A 21,788-nucleotide genomic window follows, 5' to 3' on the forward strand; every position below is an offset into this window, starting at 1 on the left:
GGGATAGCAATTGTAGCCGAGGTATAGCTATATGCTTATAAGTTTATCACTGCCAGGCAATAATGCTTTGCTATAACTGAGTATACCAAAGTATTAGGAGAGCGATCAGTAGGCCGCCTTGTGAAGTCCCCTAGTGAGAAACAAATATATAGTTTTAATAAAATGTATTTAACCCTTTCCCGTCACAGGCATTTTTTTATTTTAGTTTTTATTCCCCCCCCCCCCCACCCTCAAAGCCATAACTTTTTTGTATATTTCCATCGATAAAGCCATATGAGGGCTTGCTTTTTTGCAGGGCGAGTTGTAGTTTTTCACAGCACTATTTATTCTACCATATAACGTACTGGGAAACTTGGAAAAATTATTTGTGGGGTGGAATACAAAAAAATAGCGATTCCTCAATCTTTTGAGGGGTTTCGTTTTTACGGCTTTCACCGTTCATTAAAAATGGCATGTTAACTCTAGTTTACCGGTCAGCAGAATTGCGGCAATACCAAATTTTTATCGTTTTTTTTTTAATGTTTTACTATTTTTACAAGGAAGAAACTAATTGTTAAAAATACAATTTGTGGGTTTTTTGCCACATTCTGAGAGTCATAACTTTTATTTTTTATTTTTCCGTTAATTGAGTGGTGTGAGGACTTTTTGCAGGACAAACTGTAATTTCTATAAGGGCAGATTCAGACGAATGTTGCGTTTTTGCGCGCGCAAACAACGCAGCGTTTTGCGCGCGCAAAAACCATTTGACAGCTGCGTGTGTCATCCGTGTATGATGCGCGGCTGCGTGATTTTTGCGCAGCCGCCATCATAGAGATGAGGCTAGTCGACGCCCGTCACTGTCCAAGGTGCTGAAAGAGCTAACTGATCGGCAGTAACTCTTTCAGCACCCTCGACAGTGAATGCCGAACACAATATACAGCAACCTGTTAAAAAAAAAGAAAAAGTTCGTACTTACCGAGAACCTCCCTCCCGGCCGTTGCCTTGGTGACGTGTCCTTGGTGACGCGCCTCTCGACATCGGGCCCCACCTCCCTGGATGACGCGGCAGTCCATGTGACTGCTGCAGCCTGTGCTTGGCCTGTGATTGGCTGGAGCTGTCACTTGGACTGAATTGTCATCCCGGGAGGTCAGACTGGAGGAAGAAGCCGGGAGTTATCGGTAAGTCAGAACTTCGTTTTTTTTTTACAGGTTCATGTATATTGGGATCGGAAGTCACTGTCCAGGGTGCTGAAACAGTTTAACTCTTTCAGCACCCTGGACAGTGACTATCTCCTGACGTCGCGTACCGGAAATTTTTTTGCCGGGTTCGGCCAAAACGAGTTCGGCCGAACCCGGTGAAGTTCGGTTCGGTTGTCCGGGTTCGCTCATCTAAAAAGACACTCCGTTTGGAAACAGAAAAGCACGTGGTGCTTTTCTGTTTACATTCATCCTTTTGACAGCTGGTGCGCTGTTTCAGTCGGTTCGCACGGAAGTGCTTCCGTGCGACCTGCGTGGTTTTCACGCACCCATTGACTTCAATGGGTGCGTGATGCGCGAAATATGCAGAGATATTGAACATGTCGCGTTTTTTGCGCAGCAGACAAACGCTGCGCAAAAAGCACGGACTGTCTGTACTGCCCCATAGACATGTATTGGTCTGTGCGTGGCGCGTGAAAACCACGCGGCCCGCACGGACCGAATACACATTCGTGTGAATCCCCCCCTAAGGCTGGGTTCACACGACCTATTTTCAGGCGTAAACCTGGCATATTATGCCTCGATTTCCGCCTGAAAATACGGCTCCAATACGTCGGCAAACATCTGCCCATTCATTTTGAATGGGTTTGCCGACGTACTGTGCAGACGACCTGTCATTTTACACGTCGCTGTCAACAGATGACACGTAAAATGACTGCCTCGTCAAAGAAGTGCAGGACACTTCTTGGGGCGTAATTTGAGCCGTTTTTCATTGAATCCAATGAAGAACAGCTCAAAATTACGCCCGTAATTGACGCCTCGCAAAACGCGAGTACGAGCAATTACGTCTGAAATGCAGGAGCTGTTTTCTCCTGAATACAGCTCCGTAATTTCAGACGTAATGGTCGTTATCGTGTGCACATACCCTTAGTATCATTTTGGGCTACATGAGACTTTTGGATCACTTTTTATTTCATTTTTTGTGGGATATGAAGTAACCAAAAAAACAACGATTCTGGCGGCTTAATTTTTACCCGTGCGGGTAAAATAATGGTATATTGTAATATTTCAGACATGACCGACGTGGCGATAGAAATTTTGTTTTATTTTATTTTTTTACATTACTTTAGAGAAAAAAAATGGAAAAGGGTGGTTTGTTTGTTTTTTAACTTAACCCCTTAATGACCCGGCCATTTTGCACATTAATGACCAAGGATTATTTATTTTTTGTTTTTTCACGGTCACAGTCCAAGAGTCGTAACTTTTTTTTTATTCCGTCGACATAGCTGTATAAGGGCTTGGTTTTTATCGGGACGAGTTGTATTTTGCTATTGCACCATTTTTAGATGCTTATAATATATCGATTAACTTTTATTAACTTTATTTTAGGAGAGTATTGAAAATAAGCAGCTATTCCAGCATTAATTTTCACATTATAAATGTACAAAACTTTTTTACACATTTTATTAGTCCTCTTGTGGGACTTGAACCAGCTATCGTTAGATCGCTGCCTGGTACAATACACCTCAATACTAATATATTGCAGTATATTGTCATTTTTACAGGCTCCTGAGGCAGGGCTTAACAGGAGATGAAGAAAGGCATTCCTGGGGGCCTTAATTAGGCCCCTGGGCTACCATGACAGACATCGACAACCCGCCGATCGCATCGCGGGGGTGCCGATGAGCTTTTGGTGGGGGCACCCCATCTTTCTAATATAGTTAGGGTAAGGCCACACGGTTCTGTCACGTTGCGTTTATGTTGGATTTTTGAATAGAAGTCAATGGTAAAATTTTGGTTATGGACAGACTGCTACTATTATATTACAATGTGTTTTTGTGCAGTTGAACGCATCTTCATAATGTCCGACCGCATGCAGTTAATGACCGCGCTGCCAAAGTTGTTGCTGAACTGCTTGCGTTTTTGGTAACAGTTCTGCAATGCCTTGTGATGAATTATATACAGGCAGCGCCTAACAAACTTCAACACGGATGAAAACTGTGTCCATAAACTGTGTGCAAGAAACACAACAGAACTGCAGCATTACAGAGACAAAAAACGCATGCCGTTGAAACGCAACAAAACCGCGTCAACGATGCATCGTGTGGCCTTACCCTTATTGATTGCAGCATTTAAGGGGTTAAATGGCCAGGAACAGCGTGATCACGGCTCCTGGCCGTTAGTTCTGGGTGTCAGCTGTAATTAACAGCTGACACCCGCTGCGTATGGAGCGGGCTCAGTGGGTGAGCCCACTTTAAACATCACAACATGACGTGCTATTAGGTTAAAAAATATATATTATTGTTCAAAACACACTGAACAACATTTTTTTTTTTTTTAAAAAAAACAATGCTTTTTTTCCCATTACTCTCCCTCCTAAAAAAAAATATATAGGAAAAGTTAAATTATTTATATATACCCCAAAAAAATATTAAAAAATAACCGCACAAAAAAAACAAAACACAAGCCCACAGACATTCACATCGCTAGAAAAAAAAAAAAGTTCTGGCTCTTAATGCGGCACCATTTATTTTTCCTCTTGAAATGTGCTGATTGTGTAAAGTAGTAAAACATAAAAAAAACAAAAAAACAAAACATATTTGGTATCTAAGGAAACTTACCGACCAACCGAGTAAAGTTAACACGTTTTAAAAAAAAAAAATTTCTCCCTCAAAATAGTTCATAAAAGTTACTCGAAATGAGAAAAGCAACTTCTCACGTAAAAAAAAACAAGCACTCCTATAGCTACGTCCGTGGGAAAAAAATAAAACAAAATGTTAAGACTCTGAACGAAGAGATACAAAACTCAAAAATTCCTGCCAAAATAAGCTTGGTAATAAAGGGGGCTCTGGTAGTGAAACAGTCTTGTTTCCTGCAGTCGCCACAAGGGGGAGTTTGCTGCATATGTTATACGGCTTCCATGGAAGGTAAATTTGGATTTCGGGAAGTCAGGCACAACTTTTAATCCACAGCATGTCCTAGTAATGTGTGACACGTTACTTGTGTCATTTTTACTTCTTGACTTGGAAACTTGCAGTCACATCGAAAGCTACAAAGCAATAGTTTGCTTGTGGTTATTGAAGTATTTTCATGATTCAGTTCCTGAAACGTGTAGTTCTTGGAAATGAGAACTACTTACGGGAACCAGAGAGGGAGAAATGATCAGTCCCTATGTCAGACATCATTGTTATCAGCACTGTCATCAGGATCGAGGGATGCACATGCTGAGGATTTCCACCATAAGACATGTAGCCGACACATTACAAGGGGTTAATCCGAGGAGGTTCATAAGAAAACATTCAGCACAAACTGCAATTCTAACTCCTGTAGAGAGAGGCATTTACTAACCAACGATTGTGTAATGTCTCGAGGAATATTTTAGGCTAAAGGCGGTGTACAGACCGAAAGCAAAATTCTGGGGTGGCTTCCGAGCAACTGAAGTCAGAAAAAGGTTGTCAGAGAATTCAGAACGGCACCAAAATAAGAGACATTTCAGAACTGCGTAGTCATCGGATTGCAGACTTAGGCCAGGTTCACACGTAGCATAAACACTGGATTTTCCGCAGCGTATTACAGTAGCAGCAAACTCCAGGAGACTTGAACAAATCTCATCCGCACACTGCGTAAAAAAAAACACCGAAAATCTGTGTGGTGATTTTTACGCAACAGTCTCTCGCTGCGTTAAAACTCACACTCGTGTGAATAGTCCCATTGAAATCAATGGGTCCGTGTGCTGTGAGTGATTTCCACACTCCGCACATGGTCGATTTTTTTTCACTCATCTGAATAAGGCCTAAAGAAGGCTTGTCACCTCTGGAGATTTAACCTTTTCTCCAGACGGAGGGAGGGCCCCCTTGTTTTATGAGGGGGTTTTGCTTGGAACAGGATTTCACTATATTTCTTGTATGTTCGTTCATATATTTGTATAAGTTAATCATGTCCTCAGGCCGCATGCACACATCCTTCACCATTTTCACGTCCGTTTAAAACTGATCCGTGTGTCTGTTGTGACGTCCGTGTGGTTTCCATTGTCACTCCGTGTACATTCCGTTTTAAACGGATTATGTGCTTCCGTTTTAAAGGGTCTGTTAAAATCCATCTTGTGTGTTGAATGCAGGGAACGTTGGCACACCCTGCCATTGCTTAGCAACGGATCCGTGAAAAACGGACTGCACACGGATGCCTTCCGTGTGCCGTCTGTTTTTTTTGACAGACCCATAGACTTCAATGGGCCCCATGGTCACTGAACGACGGACAAAAGTAGGACATGCACTACTTTTGATGGAACGGACGAACAGAACCGTCAAAACAACGGAAGTGTGCATGGCCCCATAGAAATGAATGTGTCAGGGTTCGATTAGTTAAAAAAAAGGATAGCACCCTGAAGAAAATAACTGAAGTGGGCATGAGGCCTAAGTTGTCTTTTTTCAAGGCTAAATTGGTTTAAAGGAATAGTGTCACGAAAAATTTTTTTTTAACATCAGTTTGATTTTAGTCTTTTATTAAAAACTTTTATATTTATTTGTGTGTTTGTGTTTTACTTTTTTTTATTTTTACACTTTTTCTTCCCTATGGGGGCTGCCATTTTTTACTCCATTTCTGTATGTGTCGATTAACGACACATACAGACATGGATTACGGCAGCCCCAGTCCCATAGTGAATGCAAACTTGGCCCGTTCCATCCACTATGGTGTACGCCGTCTGTGTGGGAACTGCGCATGCGCCGCTCCCACACAGTCCAAGTTGAACTGTGCGCCGTCCGGCGCCATATTCCTGTGGTCCGGAAGTCGCGGCCGGACAGTAAGATTACTACTTCCGGTCGCGGCTTCCGGACTTGTGCACATGGAGCAGCGGCAGCAGATGGAGCGGACGGACCGGAGGAAGCGGCGGCGACTGGAGCAGGTAAGTGATTTCTATGTATGTTCGTGTTTCAGTGTGTGTTTACTACTGTATGTAAACCTACTACACTGTGTGTTAGCTCAAAAAATGGCGACACACAGTGTAGGAGGTTTGACCGTTCAATCCCCTCGTTTCTCCCGGCACTAGCCAGGATAAAGGACGGGGGGGGATTCTGAGAGCTCACTAGAGCGAGTGAGTTTTTCCCAATTTTGCAGCATAAAGCAATGTGGTTGCTTTACCACATGCAATGCTGCAATTTTGGGAATTGCTCCATCTAGTGACCAGCACTGGGAAATATTATAAATTAGAATCTAATTTATAATATTTCCTGACTCGTGAAAAAAATAAAAAAATTAGAACAATGTTTAATCACCCACACACTAATTGTTTAACTAAAAAAAAAAAAAATTTTTTGCTAACAACACATTCCCTTTAATTCTTTTAATCTTTCCTCATAACTTAAATTCTCCATGCCCCTTACTAGGTTAGTTGCTCTTCTTTGTGAGAATAAGGCCTTATGGAAAGGATGCCCTGGAGTTGGGAAAAAATACAAACGTGTTAAATGTCCGTGTGACGGCCGTCACACGGACCTATATTATTCAATGTGGCCGTTCACAACGGACCGTGTAAAGGGTCTGTGAGAAAATAGAACATGTCTTATTTTTTCACGCATCACTATAGACTCTAGTCTATGGGGGATGCGTGATATCGCATCCCGCAGAGCAGAACACGGATGCACCTCGGACGTGGAAAACAGCCATTTTCAATCTGCAACATCTATTGTTTACTCATTTTTGCAAAACACTTGTGCGGTCAAAATGCTCACTACACCCCTAGATAAATTCTTTGAGGGATCTAGTTTCCAAAATGGGGCAATTTTTCGGGAGTACCACTGTACTGATACTATAGCTCAATGCAATATGGTGTCAAAAAACAAATCTTATAAAATCTCCACTCCAAATACTAAATGGCGCTCCTTCCCTTTTAGAGCCTTGCTGTGTGTCCAAATAGCAGTTTATGTCCACGTGTGGGGTAATTCCCTACTCTGGAGAAGTTTCTTTACAAATGTTACGGTGCTTTTTCTCTTAGTGTTGAGAAAATGAAAAATTTTGAACTAATGCTTCGTGTTATTGGAAAATAATGTAATTTTTCATTTTCACTTCCCATTTCTAATAAAACCTATGAGACACCTGTGGGGTCAAAATGCTCACTACCCCCCTAGATGAATTCCTCAATGGGTGTAGTTTGCCAAATAGTCACTTTTGGGGAGTTTCCACTGTACTGGTACCTAAGGGGCTTTGCAAAAGCGACATGGCGCAGAAAAACCAATCCAGCAAAATCTGCTCTCCAAAAGCCAAATGACGCTCCTTCCCTTCTGAGCCCTGATGTGTGTTCATACAGTGGTTCATTACCACATATGGGGTATTTCCGTACTTTGGAGTAGTTGCTTTACAAATGTTACTGTGCTTTTTCTCCTTTATTTGATGAGAAAATTAAACATTTTGACCTAAAGCTACGTCTTAGTGTAAAAAAATGTAATTTTTCATTTTTACTGCCCAATTCTAATGAAATCTATGAAACACCTGGGGGGTCAAAATGCTCACTACACCCCTAGTTGAATTCCTCTAGGGGTGTAGTTTCCCAAATGGAGTCACTTTTGGGGGGTTTCCACTGTACTGGTACATTAGGAGCTTTACAAATGCGACATGGTGCAGAGAAATGAATCCAGCAAAATCTGTACTCCAAAAGCTAAATGGCGCTCCTTTCCTTCTGAGCCCTGATGTGTATTCATACAGTGGTTTATTACCACATATGGGGTATTTCCGTCCTCTGGAGAAGTTGCTTTACAAATGTTGGGGTGCTTTTCCTCATTTATTTATTGAAAAAATAAAAAATTCTTAGGTAACATCTTATTAGAAAATTATGTAATCTTTCATTTTCACTGCCCAATTCTAATGAAATACCTGTGTGGTCAAAATGATCACAACACCCCTAGATGAATTCCTCTAGGGGTGTAGTTTCCCAAATGGAGTCACTTTTGGGGGTTTTCTTTGTTTTTGCACCACAAGACCTCTTCTAATCTGACATGGTGCCTGAAATATAATTTAAGAAAAGGAAGGCCGAAAAATCCACTAGGTGCACCTTTGCTTCTGAGGCCGGTGTTTCAGGCCCGTAGCACACTAGGGCCACATGTGGGATATTTCTAAAAACTGCAGAATCAGGGCAATAAATATTCAGTTGTGTTTCTCTTGTAAAAACCTTCAGTATTACAGGGAAAATGGGGTGATTTGTGGGGGTTCCTAATATATATAGCCCTCAAAGCTACTTCAGATCTGAACTGTTCCCTAAAAAAATGGCCTTTTGACATTTTCTTGAAAATATGAGAAATTGCTGCTAAACTTATAAGCCTTGTAACGTCCTAGAAAAATAAAAGGACGTTCAAAAAATTATGGAAACATTAAGTAGACATATGGGAAATGTTAACTAGTCACTATTTTGTGTGGTATAACTATCTGTCTTACAAGCAGAAACATTTGAATTTAGAAAAAAGCTAGTTTTTGCAAATTTTCTCTAAATTTTGGTGTTTTTCCACAAAAAATATTGAAATTATCGACCAAATTTTGTCACTAACATAAAGTACAATATGTCAAGAGAAAACAATCTCAGAATCGCTTGGATAGGTAAAAGCATTCCAGAGTTATTACCACATAAAGTGACACGTCATATTTAAAAAATGAGGCTGTCATTTGGTCCAAAAGTGACTGCGTCTTAAGGTGTTAATAAATAAGTTGAATAATAGTGTTCCCAGCACAGAACCCTGGGGTACACCAGGCTGTAACGGTCACATGGAATAATAGTCATCCCAGGGGGCCGGCCTGCAGGACGTCAGAGGGACGCGTTGCCATGATTGCAGGTGAGTATAGGCTTTTTTATTACCTGCTGTTTTCTGCAGCGGATATTCCGGGTGAAAAACTGTACCACAACTTGGTTCGGTTTTTCGTCCGGAATTCCCTGCCTGGACCAGGGCGGATGCGTTGTGTACTCTTACCTGCCCTGTGTGAACATAGCCATAAACGATTAGGCCTCATGCACACGACCGTGTTTTTGCGTCCGCAATTCAACCGCAAATCCACGGGTAAATTGCGGACCCATTCATTTCTATGGGCCCATACACACTATCCGTGTTTTCACGGCTCTCCGCATGTCCGCACATCCGTGCCGCAGAAACTACGGACATGTCCTATTATGGGCCGCAAATGCGGTGCGGACATGCCAATAGAAGTCAATGGGCCCGTGGAAATTGCGGATACACCGCCGTGTGTCATCCGCAGTTTTGCGGATTTGCGGAAGTGTTGCTAGGCGACGACCGGGAATGAGTTCTGTCGTCATCATGTTTTACCTAGGCTTTTTATTTTTCATCCGCATTTTGCGGATTACATACGGATGAACTGCGGAGGACATACGGATGAACTGCGGATGACATTTCACGGAACACGGTCCTGGAATTTGCGGACCAGAAAAACACTACGGTCGTGTGCATGAGGCCTTAGATTATGTAACCTCCCCATGTGTATAAATTTGGTATAATCGTAACGACCCACAGAATAAAATTTGTATGTAAATATAAGGCGTCTAAAAGAATTATGAAATTTCTGTTGTTTTTCTATTACCCACAAAAGAAGTTAATCAATAAATTTATATGTACTCCAAAATGGTGCCATTAAAAACTTACAACTTGTCCCACAAATAACAAGCATGGCTATGTTTAACCCCTTAATGATGCAGCCTAGTTTGGGCCTTAAGACTCAGACCCCATTTTTCAAATCTGACGTGTCACTTTATCTGGTAATAACTTTGGAATGCTATTATTTATCCAAGTGATTCTGAGACTGTTTTCTCGTGACACTTTTTACTTTGTTAGTGGTAAAATTTGGTCGATATCTTTTAATGTTTATTCGTGAAAAACACCTACATTTAAAGAACATTTTGAAAAATTTATATTTTTCTAAATTTGAATGTATCTGCTTTTAAGACAGACTAAGATTACACAAACGATTTACTAGTTCACCTATCCCATATGTCTACTTTGTTTGCATCGTTTTTTGAACGTTATTTTATTTTTTAGGACGTTACAAGGCTTAGAACTTTAGCAGCAATTTCTCCCATTTTTATTTTTTTTTCAAAAGCCTGTTTTTATAGGGAACAGTTCAGTTCAGTTCGGAAGTGGCTTTGAGGAATCTATATATTAGAAACCCCCATAAAATTCCCCATTGCACCCCCTCAAAGTATTCAAAACAGCATTTAGAAAGTTTCATAACCCGTTAGGTGTTTCACAGGAATTAAAGCAAAGTGGAGGTGAAATTTACAAAATTTGTGTTTTTTTTAAAGAAATGCCATTTTAATCCATTATTTTTTGTAACACAGAGAGGGTTTTACCAGAGAAACGCAACTCGATATGTGTTACCCTGATTCTACCGTTTTTAGAAATATCTCACATGTGGCCCTAGTCCACTAATAGACTGAAACACCGGTCTCAGAAGCAAAGGAGCACCTAGTGGATTTTGGGGCCTCCTTTTTAATAGACTATATTTTAGGCACCATGTCAGGTTTGAAAAGGTCTTGTGGCGCAAAACATAGGAAACACTCCCATAAAAACACAATTTTGGAAACTACACCCCCCAGGGAATTCATCTAAGGGTACAGTAAACATTTTAAAGAGGCTCCGTCACCAGATTATAAATGCTCTATCTCCTTCATAATCTGATCAGCGCTGTAATGTAGATAACAGTGATTTTTATTTTGAAAAACAATAATTTTTGAGCAAGTTATGAGCAATTTTAGATTTATGCTAATCACTTTCCTAATAGACATTATAGCTCATAAATGTGTCGTGGGGGAGATGGTCCCGGGTTTCATCCGCACGACGTAATCGTAACAGCTCGACGTAATAGTACTGAGCGGAGAGGGAAGGGGTTAACGAAAAATTAAAATGTTACGGTGTTTGAGATGATCACAAAGCTGGTCACTAGGGGTTAAATAATTTGGTTTAGCAGGTGGATTACTTAAAGGGAATGCGTCGCTAGAAATTTTTTTTTTTTTTTTTAAACAGTATATACATGATTACACATTGTTCTAATTTTTTCACAAGTCAGGAAATATTATAAATTAGATTCTAATTTATAATATTTCCATGTGCTGGTCACTAGAGGGAGCAATTCCCAAAATTTCAGCATTAGCATGTGGTAAAGCAACCTCATTGCTTTATGCTGCAAAATTGGAGAATACACACTCGCTCTAGTGTCCTCAAACAATTCCCCCTCCTTTATCCTGGCTAGTGCCAGGAGAAAGGAGGGGGTTGAATGTTCAAACCTCCTACACTGTGTGCCGCCATTTTTTTGAGCTAACACACAGTGTAGTAGGCTTACATACAGTGGTAATCACACAGTAAAACACGAACATACACAAACATACATGAACACATGTCCGGAAGCCGTGACCGGAAGTAGTCCTCTTACTGTCCGGCCGCGGCTTCCGGTCCACATGCAAATGGCGCCGGCTGTCGCTCGGCTGAAAACCTTCCTTTTGGACTGTGTGGGAGAGGCGCATGCGCCGTTCCCACACAGACGGCGTACACTATAGTGAATGGAACGGCTCCCGTTCGCATTCTCTATGGGGATGTATGTGCCGTATTCCATCTCTGTATGCGTCGTTAATCGACCCATACAGAGATGAAAAAAAAAATGGCAGGACACTTCCTGGGACGTTTTTGGAGCTGTTTTCCATAGACTCTATTGCAAAAAGCTCCAAAAACGGCCGTAAAAAACGCAGCGAAAATCGCGAGTGGCACAAAAAACATCTGAAAATCAGGAGCTGTTTTCTCTTGAAAACAGCTCTGTATTTTCAGACGTTTCTGGTCACTGCGTGTGAACTTATTTTCGCTACATCATTACTGGTTTCGTTGTATGGGGACACAAACGGTATTCTCTTACAGATGTCCGTTTTAGTGTCAATGGTTATCTGTGTAGATATTTGTGTGGAGAGGCGCCCTACTCTATTGGACTTAGTTACTGTATCCCTATGATATTGAATCAGTTTCTTTGGGTAACTGTAATGACTGGGTAGGGAGACAGACAGGTGAGCCCTAATCTACCCGCCACTCAGTCCCTGCACCTTCAACGGCCCGTCCTAGGCGACGGCGTACAACTGGGCGACGGTCTCTACGATCAATAAGTGCATGACAAACAAACAGACATGGGTACACAGAAGCTAAGGGAAATGAGGCAGTTGCCCACGGCAACATAGTGAGCAACAAGAGTAGTGAACGAGCCAAGTCAAACCAGGAGTGCACGAGGTACAAATCGCAAAAATGAAGCAAGGTCAATAATCATAGGAGGAGCAGCAGAGCCAGGAAAGAGAAAAGAATCACAGGCAAAGGAGGAGCAGGAAATGCAGGTATAAATAGACAGAGGGCGGGAGCTAGCTCCGTCTGGCCAGGCTGTGATAGGCTCTCCCACTCCTCAGCCTCCCAGCCTGACTGGTAGAAGATCGTGTTACTCTCTCAGACTTAGGAGCAGGTGCAGACTGATTACCCACGGGCGTCGACACAGAAGCTGTGTCTGGCAGATCCTTTACAGTACCCCCCCCCTTTTAAGAGGGGCCACTGGACCCTTTCTAGGTGGACATGGCTTATTGGGGAAGTGAAGATGGAACCTCCTGAACAATACCCCAGAGTGAACATCCCGGGCGGGTACCCAAGTCCTCTCCTCAGGCCCGTATCCTCTCCAATGGACCAGGTACTGGAGGGAGCCTTGGACCATCCTGCTGTCCACAATCTTGGCCACCTCGAATTCTACCCCTTCAGGGGTGAGAACCGGGACCGGAGGTTTCCTCGAGGGAGCCAAGGACGGGGAGCAGCGTTTAAGGAGGGAGGCATGAAACACGTTGTGTACTCGAAAAGACGGGGGTAACTCCAGTCGGAAGGAGACAGGGTTAAGGACTTCAATGACCTTGTACGGCCCTATATATCGGGGAGCAAATTTTTTGGACGGGACTTTAAGGCACACAGTTTTAGAAGATAGCCACACCAGATCTCCGACCACAAACAAGGGGTTAGCAGAACGTCTTCTATCTGCCTGAGTCTTTTGTATGCTCTGGGACGCCTCTAGGTTCTTCTGAACCTGGACTCAGACTGTGCACAGTTCCTGATGAACGACATCTACCTCGAGATTGTTGGAACTACCAGGTGAAACGGAGGAGAACCGTGGATTAAACCCAAAATTACAGAAAAAGGGGGAGACCCAATCATATTGACAGTCAGAGATAAAACACCTTAAATATTGTTCTAGAGATTGATTAGTCCTCTCAGTTTGGCCATTAGTTTCAGGATGGAAGGCCGAGGAGAAGGACAGATCAATCTCCAACTTTTTACAGAAGGCTCTCCAAAACAATGAAACAAATTGTACCCCTCTGTCAGAAACAATATTGACAGGAACCCAATGGAGACGCAGGATGTGTTTGACAAATAAGGTAGCTAATGTCTTAGCATTGGGTAGTTTCTTGAGGGGCACAAAGTGGCACATCTTACTGAAACGGTCTACTACAACCCACACCACCGACTTGCCTTGAGATGGAGGCAAATCGGTGATAAAATCCATGGAGATATGGGTCCAAGGTCTCTGGGGAATGGGCAAAGAACATAGTAAGCCCGCTGGTCGGGACCTGGAAGTCTTGGACCTAGCACAAATTTCACAAGCGGCGACGTAAGCCTTAACGTCTTTAAGCAACCCAGGCCACCAATAGTTTCTGGCAATGAGATGCTTGGTACCCAGGATGCCTGGATGGCCAGATAGTGCAGAGTCATGATTTTCCCTGAGTACCCTTAGCCGGAATTGCATGGGAACAAACAGCTTGTTCTCAGGAAGGTTCCCGGGAGCTGAACCTTGATCAGCCGCAATTTCGGAGACGAAGTCAGAATCAATAGAGGAAATAATTATACCTGGAGGCAAAACACATGCAGGATCTTCCTCCGAAGGAGGACTGGCCATGAAGCTACGCGACAGTGCATCAGCCTTAATATTTTTAGACCCAGCCCTATAGGTGACCAAAAAGTTGAATCTAGTAAAAAATAACGCCCATCGAGCTTGTCTCGGGTTTAGCCTCCGGGCAGATTCTAAGAAAAACAGATTCTTGTGGTCGGTAAGGACCGTTACCTGGTGCCTAGCCCCCTCCAGGAAGTGGCGCCACTCTTCAAATGCCAATTTAATGGCTAAGAGTTTGCGGTTGCCAATATCATAGTTACTCAGTGGGTGAGAACTTCCTGGAGAAGTAGGCACAGGGACAGAGATGGGTGAGGGACCTGGTACCCTGGGACAAGACAGCACCCACTCCCACCTCGGAGGCATCAACCTCCATGATGAATGGCTCCATTTGGTTAGGCTGAATCATTACAGGGGCAGAGATAAAGCACTTCTTAAGCACCTCAAAAGCCTGGACCGCCTCTGGAGGCCAGTGGAGGAGGTCAGCACCTTTGCCGTAAGACCGAGAAGTTAGCAATAAATCTCCTGTAATAATTAGCAAACCCCAGGAAGCACTGTAACGCCTTCAGGGAGGCAGGTTGGACACATTCAGCCACAGCCTAAACCTTGGCAGGGTCCATGCGGAATTCATGAGGAGTGAGGATTTGACCCAAAAATGGTATCTCCTGCAACCCAAACACACATTTTTCAGTTTTAGCAAGCAGTTTGTTTTCCCGAAGGGCCTGGAGCACCTTTCTGACATGCTCAATGTGGGAGGACCAGTCCTTGGAAAACACAAGTATGTCATCAAGGTACACTACAAGAAATACCCCCAGGTAGTCTCTCAAAATCTCATTTATGAAATTCTGGAAGACCGCGGGAGCACTACACAACCCAAAGGGCATGACGATGTATTCTAAATGACCTTCGGGCGTGTTAAACGCAGTCTTCCACTCATCCCCCTCTTTGATGCGGATAAGGTTATAAGCCCCCCGTAGATCAAACTTAGAGAACCATTGGGCCCCCTGAACCTGATTGAAGAGATCAGGAATCAAAGGAAGGGGATACTGGTTCCTTACAGTGACCTTATTCAAGTTTCGGTAGTCAATGCATGGCCTAAGACCACCATCCTTCTTCCCTACGAAGAAGAAGCCTGCACCTACCGGAGAAGTAGAGGGGCGAATGTAACCCTTGGCCAGGCATTCCTGGATATACTCTCTCATGGCTTCATGTTCGGGACAAGAGAGATTAAATATCCTACCCTTAGGGAGCTTAGCTCCTGGTACCAAATCGATTGCGCAATCGAATTCTCTATGAGGAGGTAACACTTCGGAGGCCTTTTTAGAAAAAACATCAGCGAAGTACTGAATAAACTCAGGTAGAGTGTTCACCTCCTCAGGGAGAGAGATAAAATTAACAGAAAAACATGACGACATGCATTCATTACCCCATTTGGTAAGATCCCCAGTATTCCAGTTAAACGTGGGATTATGCATCTGCAATCAGGGAAGGCCTAAAACCAAATCGGACGATAATCCCTGCATCACCAGTACAGAGCACTGCTCCAAATGCATGGAGCCAACAAGGAGTTAAAAAACAGGGATATTGTAATGGCCGGAAGGAGGTGAAGGGAAAGTGAGCCCTAATCTACCCACCGCCCTGTCCCTGCCTACTTGCAACGACTCGCCCTAGGCGACGAGGTACAACTGGGCGGCGGTCCCTACGCTGTCTAAGTGCACAGGAAAACAAACAGGGAACATGCAAGGGAAGGGGCAGTAGCCACGGAACGCCACGAGGAAACGGAGCGGCGAACGGACAGTCAGGACCAGGACGAAGTGAGTACACCCAAGCGGGCAAGGAGACAGAAGCAAGCCAGGGGCAAAGCAAAGCAGGTTTAAGCAGAACTGAAGCAAGGCAGAAGCACGGCAGAAGCAGGCTGGAGCAAGCAGCAGTGGGGCCAGGAATCCAAAAGAATTACAAGCACTGAGGGAGAGAACAGGGCAGGTAATAAAGGACAGGGGGCGGAGCTAACTCCGACAGACCAGGCCGCAATAGGCTCTCCCACTCCTGAGCCTGCCACCCTGGTTGGTGGGAGATGGTGTCAGTCGAACAGGTCTGGCCTCAGGTGTGGATTGATTAATCCCAGGAGTATACCTAGATGAAGTACCTGGCAGATCCCTAACAGATATGCTATGTAAAATAACCATTAGCAAGAGGAGTGGAGTCGATACCCACTACCGGGACAGGTTTAGGCAAGTCAATCAATGGCATAGCTAGAGACATAGCAAATTCCACAGACATGATATTAGCAGAAGACCCTGAATCCACAAAGGCACTGCCGGTGGCAGACCTACCCTCAAAAGAGACCTGAAACGGAAGCAAGACCTTATTAGCTTTCATATATACGGGAATACCTGTGCGCCCAAATTACCTCCCCGATGGTCACTTAGGCGCGGAAATGTTCTTCCGGCTGCTTATTCTTACCCCTAGGACAGTTGTTCACTTGATGCTTGTCATCCCCACAGTAGAAGCAGAGACCATTCTTCCTGCGGAACTCTCTACGTTGTAGGGAGAGGCCCCGAGTTGCATAGGTTCATCCGAGTTTTCCGTGGAAGAATGAAGCAACGGAACCTCGGGAGCCATCATGGGGGGGTCAGAGGGGAAGGCACAAAAACGTTCCAGTCGTCGTTCCCTGAGACGTCGGTCAAGACGTACCCCTAAAGCCATAACCTGATCTAGGGAGTCAGAAGAGGGATAGCTAACTAACAGGTCTTTTAGGGCGTTCGACAGACCCAATCTAAACTGGCACCTCAAGGCAGGGTCATTCCACCGAGAAGCTACACACCACTTCCTAAAGTCAGAACAGTACTCCTCAACGGGTCTCTTACCCTGACGTAAGGTCAGCAGCTGACTCTCGGCAAAGGCAGTCTTGTCAGTCTCGTCATATATGAGCCCGAGAGCGGAAAAAAAAAGATCAACAGAGGAAAGTTCAGGGGCATCAGGATCCAAGGAGAAGGCCCATTCTTGGGGTCCGTCCTGGAGCCGGGACATAATTATACCCACTCGCTGGCTCTCAGAACCTGAGGAGTGGTGCTTTAAACGGAAATAGAGCCTACAACTCTCCCGAAAGGAGAAAATAGTCTTCCGGTCCCCTGAGAACCGGTCAGACAGTTTGAGGTGGGGTTCAAGAGGTGAGGTGGGGGGCACTACCAGGGTAGCATCATGCTTGTTGCCCTTCTGAGCCAGGGCTTGGACCTGTAGGGAGAGGCCCTGCATTTGCTGAGCCAGGGTCTCAAGGGGGTCCATAGTTGTGTCAGGGACTAGGGTAGAAAAGGTTATCTGTGTAGATATTTGTGTGGAGAGGCGCCCTACTCTATTGGACTTAGTTACTGTATCCCTATGATATTGAATCAGTTTCTTTGGGTAACTGTAATGACTGGGTAGGGAGACAGACAGGTGAGCCCTAATCTACCCGCCACTCAGTCCCTGCCTACTTGCAACGGCCCATCCTAGGTGACGGCGTACAACTGGGCGACGGTCCCTACGCTCAATAAGTGCACGACAGACAAACAGACAAGGGTACACAGAAGCTAAGGTAAATGGGGCAGTTGCCCACTGCAACACAGTGAGCAACAAGAGTAGTGAACGAGCCGAGTCAAACCAGGAGTGCACGAGGTACAAATCGCAGAGCAGGAGCGTAGTCAGTAAAGCCAGGGTCAAAAATGAAGCAAGGTCAATAATCATAGCAGGAGCAGCAGAGCCAGGAAACAGGCAGAATCACAGGCAAAGGAGGAGCAGGAAATGCAGGTATAAATAGACAGAGGGCGGGAGCTAGCTCCGTCTGGCCAGGCTGTGATAGGCTCTCCCACTCCTCAGCCTCCCAGCCTGACTGGTAGACGATCGTGTCATTCTCTCAGACTTAGGAGCAGGTGCAGACTGATTACCCACGGGTGTCGACACAGAAGCTGTGTCTGGCAGATCCTTTACAGTAACCCAGAGAGATGAATTTCTTACCCATTTTATCCAACCTAATCTTGGTTATCTCATCTGTGTCTACAATGCGCCTCACTCTCAATAGTTGGCTATACTAGGCGCCTTGGATGGCAACCATCTGCCAGATGGTGAGCCTGATTTCAATGATTACAATTAAAAAAAAATCTAACTTTTTGCACCTGCACTTTGCACATTGGCACTTAACACCTTTGAGGTTTTGTACAATATAGGCAAAATGCCTTTCTTAACACTTGATGAAATATATGATTGTTATATCTTATGAATTACACTGATGGTTTTTTACCATTTTACTATGTATCTGCATTGACACATTAGGTATTTTTTATCTAAATTACTTTATTATGTACTTTGGGAAATTGTGTATTTATATGTGAACTGTTCACTGAATGTATTGCTTGAGAAATGCCCCATGGAGTAGGGCTGAAATGTCGCATCTGGTGATTAGTGATCCTATTTTTCACTAAATCTGGAGTGCTGACTTGTACTTTGGAGTTTGTTACAAATTTTGGGACATTGGTCACGTGTCCGGATGAGGATATTGCATCCTATATTCATCTGAAACAGTGCTGCTATATAAAAATAATTTCAGGGTGGATGGTCTGGGCTCTGTAGGGGTCTGGTCTGGAGTCTGAATTATTTTGGGGCTGCTCCAGGTTCTGATTAATTTATGGGGCTGGTTTGCAGTCTGAATTCATTTAAGGGGTATGGTCTGGGGTCTAAATTAATTTTTGGGAGTGATCTCGGGTCTGATTAATCTTTGGGGCTGGTCTGTGGTCTAATTCATTTTTTGGGTCTGCGCCCTGCATTAATTTTCGGGGTTTGGTCTGGGGTCCGAATTATTTTAGGGGTCTCGTCTGTGGTCTGAATGAGTTTAGGGGTCTGGGGGGTCTTAATTAATTTAGTGGTCTGGTCTGTTTTCCCACTAAAATACAATACATCTTAATGTAAATAGTTAAACATAATTTACGAAACATTAAAGCGACCCTCCAGTCGAAAAAAAAAATTAAGACTTCCAAAGAATCTCTCCATAGGAAAGTCTGAGCCTGCTATGGCCATTTTGGAGATCGAGAAACATGGGAGCGGATCGCAGGAACAGAGCTTGGAACATTAAGAAGCGGGCAACAGGTAGGTTTACTATACGTTTGCAATGTATAGTCAAATGTTTTATTTGGACTGGAGGGTCGCTTTAACAAGATGACATCTTTAGTGTTGGTGTTCAGCTCATACCTTCACTTGACCGCAGACCCAGGTCAGCGGATCTTTACTAGTTGAGTCCCCCTTGCATATGCCTTTGATGTGAGAAACTAGGAAAAAGATGCTCCTTGTATCGGGCGCTCTTGTGCGGGTGGTTCAGTAAGTCCACAGAACCATCGGATGGATTTAATTCAATTTATGCCTGACTAAGATCTCAGCACGAGGTTGAAACGCGTTGCAGCCGCCACTTTTATTGTTTTTAGTATGTTCAATAATTTGATTTAAATCCATCTGATGGTTCTGTGGACTTACTGAACCAGCCGCACAAGAGCGCCCGATACAAGGAGCATATTTTTCCGAGTTTCTCGATTCCAAGTGACCACGGAAAAGAAACTCCATTCTTGGAGCTCAAAACCGTGAGTCGGCTCCGGAGGCTTGCTCGGTGAGTTCGTAACTTGGGTGAATCACTTGATAAGTATCAAAGTCAAGTTGTGCTGATGATCCTGCACAACCATACCAGGTGAGTCTACCAACACTTACCTGCACAACATCCACCACTTACAAGTACGTTACCACCTTAGAGGAGCGCTGTCTTTTCCCTTTTTTTCTCTCCACATATCGAGCATATGCCTTTGATGGCAATGACTGATCTGGTAATATTTTTCATGGACATTGAACTTGTGATAATGTCTACTAGTCACTGTATATTTCAGGTGGTGTATGGAGAACAGGTCAATGCTCTTAGAGCGGTCAGTAAACGAACAGTTACATTATATAGCTGAACTCTCTCAAACCTTAACTAAAACATCTGGATTTCATTTTTAGATCAATAAAGCAAATGATCTACTTTTAAAGCTACAAATACACTATATGGCCAAAAGTATGTGGACACCCCTCCTAATTAATAAATTTTCAGCCACACCCATTGCAAACTGGTGCATAAAATCGAGCATACAACCATGTACTCTCTATAGACAAACATTGCAAGTTTGGGTCCAATGGTGGATTATAATATGCCCGTTTTGGGCAGCCATCCACCCAAACTGCCACAGTTTACGCAGCAGGGACACTAAGAGAGCGTCAGTGCTGTGCACCATGATAGTGATGCTTTGTCATGGAGGGGCAGCAAGGGAAAGAGCAGAGAAATGTGGCGATCAGCAGAGCATCAGTACACAGGAAAGTGGTAGGGACTGGCGAGAGAGCAGGAGGAGAAGAGAGGAGAAGTGTGCACTGGGATCGATGCCTGGGAAGGTGCTGCACCAGTAGACAGCCCCTGGGGTTAGAGATCCTGTACACAAACATGGATTTACCACTGCTGCCCCCTGAATTGTGCATGCAAAGTAAATTTTAGTGCCATTCTGTGACAGAATGGTGCTAATGGGGCAATGAATCGCAAATGGGCATACAGTGAATAGTCAATAAAAGGGCACTAAATTGCAAATGGGAACAAATTCTTTGTCCATTTGCCATTTATTGCCTCTTTAGTGTCTTTCTGTTCAGTGCCACCTTTCTCCCCATTTGCATTCATTGCCATTTTACTGCTGCTCACTATAGATACGGTGGGGGGGGGGGGGGGCAACAAGTTTTGTGAACAGCCCAAAGCCTATAGTTCACCTAATCTGAACACTGTATGGGTGGTACTAAAGAGGTCAGTGACTTAAAACGTTTCACAGTCATAGGATGCCACTTAAGCCACTAGTCAGTTTGTGAAATCTGCCCTGGTCAAATATAAGTGCTATTATTGTGGTGAGGGTGTCTAGAAGTAACAACAGCTCAGCCACAAAGTGATAGATCATGCAAACTTAAAAAGCGTAAGCGCCATTTGCTGAATGAAAATAATTTATGCTTTATGCATCACTCACTACAGAGTTCCAAACTGGCTGAAGTGAAATTAGCACAAGAACCTTTGGCAATTTCGTGTATATACAGCGTTCAGCTATAACATTCAAACCCCCTGCCTAATATTGTGTAGGTCCCTTCGTGCCACCAAAACATCTGACACCTCAAGGCATAGACTCTACAAGATCTCTGAAGGTGTCCTTTGGTATTTAGCACAAAGACATTAGCAGCAGATCCTTTAAGTCCTGTAAGTTGTGAGGTGGGGTCTCCATGGATCAGACTTGTTTTTCAAGCACATCCCACAGATACTGGATCGGATTGAGGTCTGGGGAATTTGGAGACTGAATCAACACTTTGAACTCTTTCCCAGCAAAACATTGCCCAGAGCATCATATTGCCTCGTCCGGCTCGTCTTCTTCCTATAGTGCATCCTGGTGCTTTCTCTTTCCCAGGTAAGCGGCGCACACAACTTCTGTCCACATGTAAAAGAGAACATGATTCATCAGACCAGGCCACCTTCTACTATTGCTCAATGGTCCAATTCTAATATTCACGTGAACCATTGTAGACGCTTTTGGTGGTGGACAATGTGGTGCAAGCTGCAATGCACTGTGTGTTCTGACAACTTTCATAGACAGCATTAACTTTTTC

This window comes from Rhinoderma darwinii, chromosome 5 (assembly GCF_050947455.1).
Source record: "Rhinoderma darwinii isolate aRhiDar2 chromosome 5, aRhiDar2.hap1, whole genome shotgun sequence".
Taxonomy (NCBI): domain Eukaryota; kingdom Metazoa; phylum Chordata; class Amphibia; order Anura; family Rhinodermatidae; genus Rhinoderma; species Rhinoderma darwinii.